This window comes from Austrofundulus limnaeus, unplaced genomic scaffold, assembly GCF_001266775.1.
Source record: "Austrofundulus limnaeus strain Quisiro unplaced genomic scaffold, Austrofundulus_limnaeus-1.0 Scaffold81, whole genome shotgun sequence".
Taxonomy (NCBI): Eukaryota; Metazoa; Chordata; class Actinopteri; order Cyprinodontiformes; family Rivulidae; genus Austrofundulus; species Austrofundulus limnaeus.
Window position 1 is genome coordinate 157,715 of NW_013952483.1, and position 6,350 is coordinate 164,064.

The 6,350-nt window shown below is 35.7% G+C and overlaps 1 long non-coding RNA gene across 1 annotated transcript; it reads left to right on the forward strand.

The window, feature by feature from the left end:
- The first annotated feature begins 718 nt into the window (after positions 1–718).
- Positions 719–2,345, forward strand: LOC106519696 (uncharacterized). Its single transcript, XR_001310473.1, has 2 exons — positions 719–836; positions 1,447–2,345. It is a non-coding gene; the product is annotated as an uncharacterized LOC106519696 (long non-coding RNA).
- The last annotated feature ends 4,005 nt before the right edge of the window (positions 2,346–6,350 follow it).

Sequence of the window (6,350 nt, forward strand, 5' to 3'; positions counted from 1 at the left end):
CTGTCGTGTGTGTGATTTCTCTTTCTGCCTGGCTCCTGTGTTTGTAGAGACACTGTCTGCTCTGTGGTACAGAGTCCTGATGACTCCTAACTTGTGCTCCAGTGGGTGATGGGAATCAAAACGCAAATACTGGTCTGTATGGGTGGGTTTGCGATACACATCAGTTTCCAACCGTCCTCCATACAAAACTGAGACATTACAGTCTAGGAACACCAACCTGCCATCTTTTACATCCTCTCATGTGAACTTTATGTATTTAACCACAGAGTTGATGTGATCAGTGAAATGTTGGACCTCCTGGGATTTAATTTTAACCCAGGTGTCATCAACATACCTGAACCAATGGCTCGGTGCTGTCCCTGTAATGGACATCAGAGCTTGCTTTTCCCATCTAGTAAAGCCAAATGTCACTAGTCAACCGATGTGTTATGTTTCATCTGGTTTCATGTTTTTATTTTGACTTTACTCTGATTGTTCTGTCATGTTCCTCTGTTTTCTTCCTCCTGTCTGCCTTTGCTCCAGCCCCGCCCACTCACACCTGCTCCTCATGTTTCTCCCCCAGGTGTTCCCTGTTTGTGCTCATTAGTCTCACCTTTATATTCTGTGTCTTGTCTTCAYTTCCCTGTCGGGTCATTGTTTGGTTATGTTCAGTATTGTGCCTTGTCCTGTCTTGCCACGCCACTCAGAGTTTTTTTTTGAGCTGCCCAGTCAGCACCTTTTTGTTTAAATAAATTCTTTGTTTTTTGGAGCTTTGCAACTGCCTGCATCATGGGTTCATTCCTGCCTGAGATTCGTAACACGATGAGCATTTTGGGGACTACTATTCATCCAGTAAGGTTAGATTTAATGCCACTAGTTAACTAGATCAACTAGCTAACTTTACAACTGACCTTACAACTTAGCTAGTTAACTCTTTAGACAAAACAAGTTACAGATTTTTTGCCATTCTAGTTAAATTATATGGACAGCATTTTTAACTAGTTGACTAATGAGCAGTTTACTTGAACTAGTTAAACTTTTAGATTTCTCTAGTAAACTAGTGAGACTAAATTTGACCTTACCTATTGACTAGTAACCTCAAAAATGTTCACAGTTGAATATTTAAAGCTTTTGTAGCAATGCTTATTAACTAGTTTGCCTAATAAGTATAGCCAAAATCTTATAGGAAACTCATCAACATTTTACATACACTAGTCAACCTGACTAGTTAACATAAGGATTCTTCCTAGCAATCGATTAGTTTGGTTCAGTGATCCATTGGTTTTAAMCAAACAAAGACTGATTCAGCAGGTATCAGCAGGACGTTTGCATGACAGAGTAAGAATCAGGTGTAACGTCATGCATGTGTTGTCTCAGGAGCTCTACAGACATTATAAATACTGACATTTAATGCATGATTGGCTGAAAACATTTAATCTTTTGTTTGGTTTTCTGTGTTTCTCACAGTTTTTAGGACTGCATCTGCCCAGCAGAGGCTGCCATGGCAACTGAGACCTTTTTATTGCATTTATGCCAAATCATTTTTATTTCTGAGTAAACCTTTCAAAGAAGAACTGAGACATTAAAACAAAAAACGAAGCTGTTCAATCCGAGTGCTCTTCATCTTCTCGGGGTTAGGCAGGGGCGGGGTTGCTCAGCAAACTCCAAAGTGAGGATGACCTTGGTGGGAAAGCCAAAACCAACATCCAGGTGGAGCCAAGTTCATTTAGTTTCCGATGAAAGGGGATTTCTGAGTCCTTCGGGCAGCCGGGGACAGACGGAGGACAGCAGGAGTTTCACACAGATTCAAACACAGGAAGCTGGACTTTAGATTCATTGTGTCAACGACACACACGACTCAGATACACTGCGAGACTCTGTGTGGACGTCTTGATGGGGGTATAAGCTTCCACAGAGGGGAGCGTTATGTGAACGTGCTGACAAGCCTCTCTGAGTGACCCCTTGTGCTGCAGAGATGTTGCAGGTCACTCTGATGAGAGACAGATGTGGGCACAGGAAGTTCTGCATTTATCAGCCAAAACCCACTGATGTCAGGAACTCTCAAAAAGGGATCAAAATACCGTGTGGAGGATTTTCATTAGACTGTCAGTATCTGCTCTAACAGCCCCAATCCCCAAAAAGCTGTTTAAAACATTGCAAAAACAGAATTAAATGATTTGTTCATTTGATAAACTTACATTTTATTAACAATCCTGGACAATTTAGAGCAGTTTCTCTCTCTAAATACAATATGGGTATGTTTATTTTTGTTTTTATGTACTGTATATTCTACTTTTTTATTTTTATTGCCTGTAAACGTACAGTGCTGGAAGCCTTGATTAATAAAGTATCAATCAATCAATCAATCAATCAATCAAAATAAACATATGAAATGTTTAAGAAATTATACACGTTTTAGGCAAAAAACAAGGTAGTTTTAAAGTTTCTGACAGCAACACAAATTTGTGCCAGAACCTTAGTTTGAATTGTTCGGACTGAATCTGTATTTGCGTAGTTTGAAATACATTAGTTTGAAAAATAATTTAATGAATTGAATTTCAATGAATTTGCTTTGAAACTATATTTCATTGCACTGGAATTTGGAATTGAAATTGAAGTAGTCAAATGGAATTTTTAATACAACAAAATACAGCTTCAAAGTAAATCAGTTCGTTTTCTAARCTTTAAATTCAGCTTAGTTTAGTGAAATTTATTTTCAAACCAATCCATGAAGTTTTAAATTCAGTCTGAAGGATTCAGATTCAGTTTCTGACGGCACAACTTTCTTCCCGTGATTCTTGTAGAAGTAAAGATGGGCAGAGGTTTACCACTCTGCAAAAACTGAAACAGTGCAAAATAAATAAATTTCTTCAACAGAAAATTGGGATGAACTTTGAAAACCCATCATCTACAGTTTGTAATATCATCAAATCATTTCAATAATCTGCAAAAAAATGTGTTCACAAATAACAAAGCTCAAAAACATTTGTTTATAATGTGAGCTGAGGTGTCCTCATCTTTTTCTGTGCATCCTTATACAGAAAGCTGCAGTAAATAAATAAAAAAAAGAAATGTTTCTTTTTGCCACAGATACAGTCTCCATGACAATCCTGATGCTCTCGATGCCTAAATACATCAAAATGACACCAGATATAAAGAAATAAAAGCGAGGCTGTTAACGATCGACAGATTTTTCTGCCTCTTCTTTCAACCAAAAGAAAAAAAATACTAAGGCTGTTTTTGTTTGAACTCCGTCAGCTTGTGAAAATGTGTCATCGTGGGAAAAATAAAGAGAGGAGGGTGGATGGTGACATAATGTGGCACGAACTGCAATCAATGAAAGAGGCACGAAAAAAAAAAAAACCTCACGACACTTCCTTTTATGAAAAACCCACATTTGTTCCTGTCTGTAAAAAAATTCCCCTTTTTAAACCCATGAATGTAATTTAAGAAACATAAACTCTCCCAATAAAACAATAATTACTGACGTCAATAATAGTTTTATTTTGAAGTACGTCATAATGTACGTGATGTCAGGCAAAGGAGCTGTGGGATTTAAAAAAAATCTAAATGTGTCTGTATTTTCTCTTGTGCAAGTCATTCATTAGTTCATTCATTCAGTCCCAGCAGTTCCAGTCTCATGTTAGTCCAGTAGATGGCAGTCCATGAGCAGCTAACCCACAGTTAACTATAAGTCAGGAGTGCCCAAATATTTTCCCAGAGAAGGCCAAAATTAAAATCAATCTGAGGGCCGCAGGCCAAATGCAATAAAATAAGAAATGTAAATACTTAAATTGTTTTATTCAAACAACCAGCCAGTGTGGTTGCCCACATTCTGTAGTTTTTTTTTTCAGCCCATGGACATGGAGAAAATTCAACGTATGCTAAGACAACAAAGACTCATGGGACTTTTCATAATTTAAAATTTGAGTATATGTGGTCTTATAAGGTGTGCAAATTTATTTATAGGCTTTAATCTAAATGTCTCTTGTAGTTACTTGTATTTTATATTTAATCTTAACATAATTACGATCTAACTGCTGGTGGGCCAAATCAAATGGCTCGGCGGGCCAATTTTGGCCCGCGGGCCCCACTTTGGGCACCTCTGCTATAAGTCATTCAGAGGAAGCTGGGTCCTCTGTTTCTTTTGTGTGACTTTTCAAAAAGCTGAAAAGAAGTTAGGTTCTACTGAATTAGAAGAACTTCTCACAGTTTAGATCTGCAAAGACCCAACTTTTGATAATTAACTATAGATAATAATAATAATAATAATAATAATAATCCTCCAAGACTGCAGTCAGTTTGATTAAAAAAAGTCTGGAAAGGTGATTTTTCTCACTTAGATTGTTTTAGTTAAAGGGAAATTTAGTTGCATCATTATGGATAACAGTGTTTTTGCTTGTGTCTGCATGTCTGTTGGCAACATAGCTCATGAACCAGTTGGATTTAATAAAACACTCAGAAAGGATTAGATGCACCTCTACAACTGATTATCTCTTGAAGTCTAATTTGAGATGCCTGTCACAGTTAATATCCAGCATAAATATGGTGATAACAGTCAAATTTACAGATATCAAGATAAAAGTTGGTGTGATAGTAGCTCATCCTCAACACATACTCTGAGCACTGATAGATATCGTGTAAAATCGCATCAGACTCGCACGTTTTATTTACAAATATTCCTTATTGAGGAATATGGAGTATTTCAAGGAATACTCAACCTTTAGTTCTTGTCCGCAGATCTAAAACCAGATTTGTGCTGTTTTGTTTTTCCAGTCAAGATGTAACATTATCCAAACCATCTGCTTGTCTTTTATGCCAAACAAAGCAAACTGTTCAAGGAGTTTATTTTCCCTTCAAATCAGCTCTGATTTTATTGCTTCATCTTTAATGATATAGGCATTTGATGTTTTATAATTAAATGTTTATAAAATAAAACATGTTATTAAAGAGTTTTTAGAAGTGGTTCAGCCTTGTGTGTTCTGAATGATCAGACATTCAGCTTGATTTTGGGAATTTAAACCTAAATTTTCTGAACTTTATCATGATTCAAACTCAAAATTCACCAGAATCACATATTTATTTTATTTTATTTTTGTAATCCTTGACAAAACATTTCAGTGAGCTCAGTTATGTAACAGACAGGAAGTTAGATAAATAAATGACCTGTGGTCTTAATGTGTTCAGGGTCAGTGTAGCTCTTCTGACTAAAACAACCCACAAAGTGAAGGTTTTATAATAAAGGATATAATAATGGGGCATATGAAAGCTGCTCTATTTTCTGTTTTGTAACTTTAAGAAATCTGTAATATTGAGAATAAGTCATTAAATCACTTATGTTATTAATAAAGCTAATCTTGGTTTATTTTGCTCTCGAGCCTTATATTTGGTGATTTGTGCCGATGTGAAAAATAAACCTGAGGTTTAACAACATGAATAAAAAAGCCTCTCCAGCGTTTCATTTTACAACAAAAGCACCAGAAGGTCAATCTCTCACTTAGTTCAGATTACCGTAAAGTAGATTTTCCATCAGCTAATGAAAAATGAAATTATATACAAATGAAAATTACTAAAATCATAAATCATTTAAAGTTCAATTTAGTCTATTTTCTATTAACATAAATTGGCTGCATTAAAATGGATTTTTATGTTATGATACATAAAGATGACTCAGTTTGAATGTAAATAAAACCACTGAATTAAAGAAAAGTTCAGAAAATGTTTAGATAAAAGGATGAAAATCAGATCATGGTTTGCTGAGTGCGCAGCAGGCAGTTTTTCCTCTGCAGTAGCTTGTTTTTAATGTCAGTGACGACAGGAACTTGTGGGCAACAGGAAGTACAAAATGAACCCATTATGAAATCAGTATGGCGCTCCAGCCTCAGCCTCAACAGCCTGATAATCAGAGCGAATCAATCATTGATGGGCCTTGAAGAATAAAAGTAAGGGGCAGGCAATGATTCAGAGCTCTGACTTTAGTTCTATAAGTTGAGATCAAAAGCTGTGGCGACTTTCCACCAACTGAAAGTCTGTTTTTAAAATTGTATAAAGGACTTTTTGTTAGTCTCATGTGTAACTATCATCAGATTAATTTAATCAAATGGTCAGATGCTCGAAAGAGACAGCAAAATATAAAAAAAATGACACAAGAGTTTTGGCCCAAATACAATAAATTATTACAGTGGGTCACTATTATGAAGGTCATACATTATAAATATTTAACATTTTAGGTCTGTTCATGTTAAAGTAATAATTTCAGTAATGCAAATTCAAGAGTCAAATAGATTTGTTGCTTTAAAAAACTAGTGATAATTCATTGAAAATTTGGGTTTTACATATGAATGACTGAATGAATGAATGCATGAATAAAT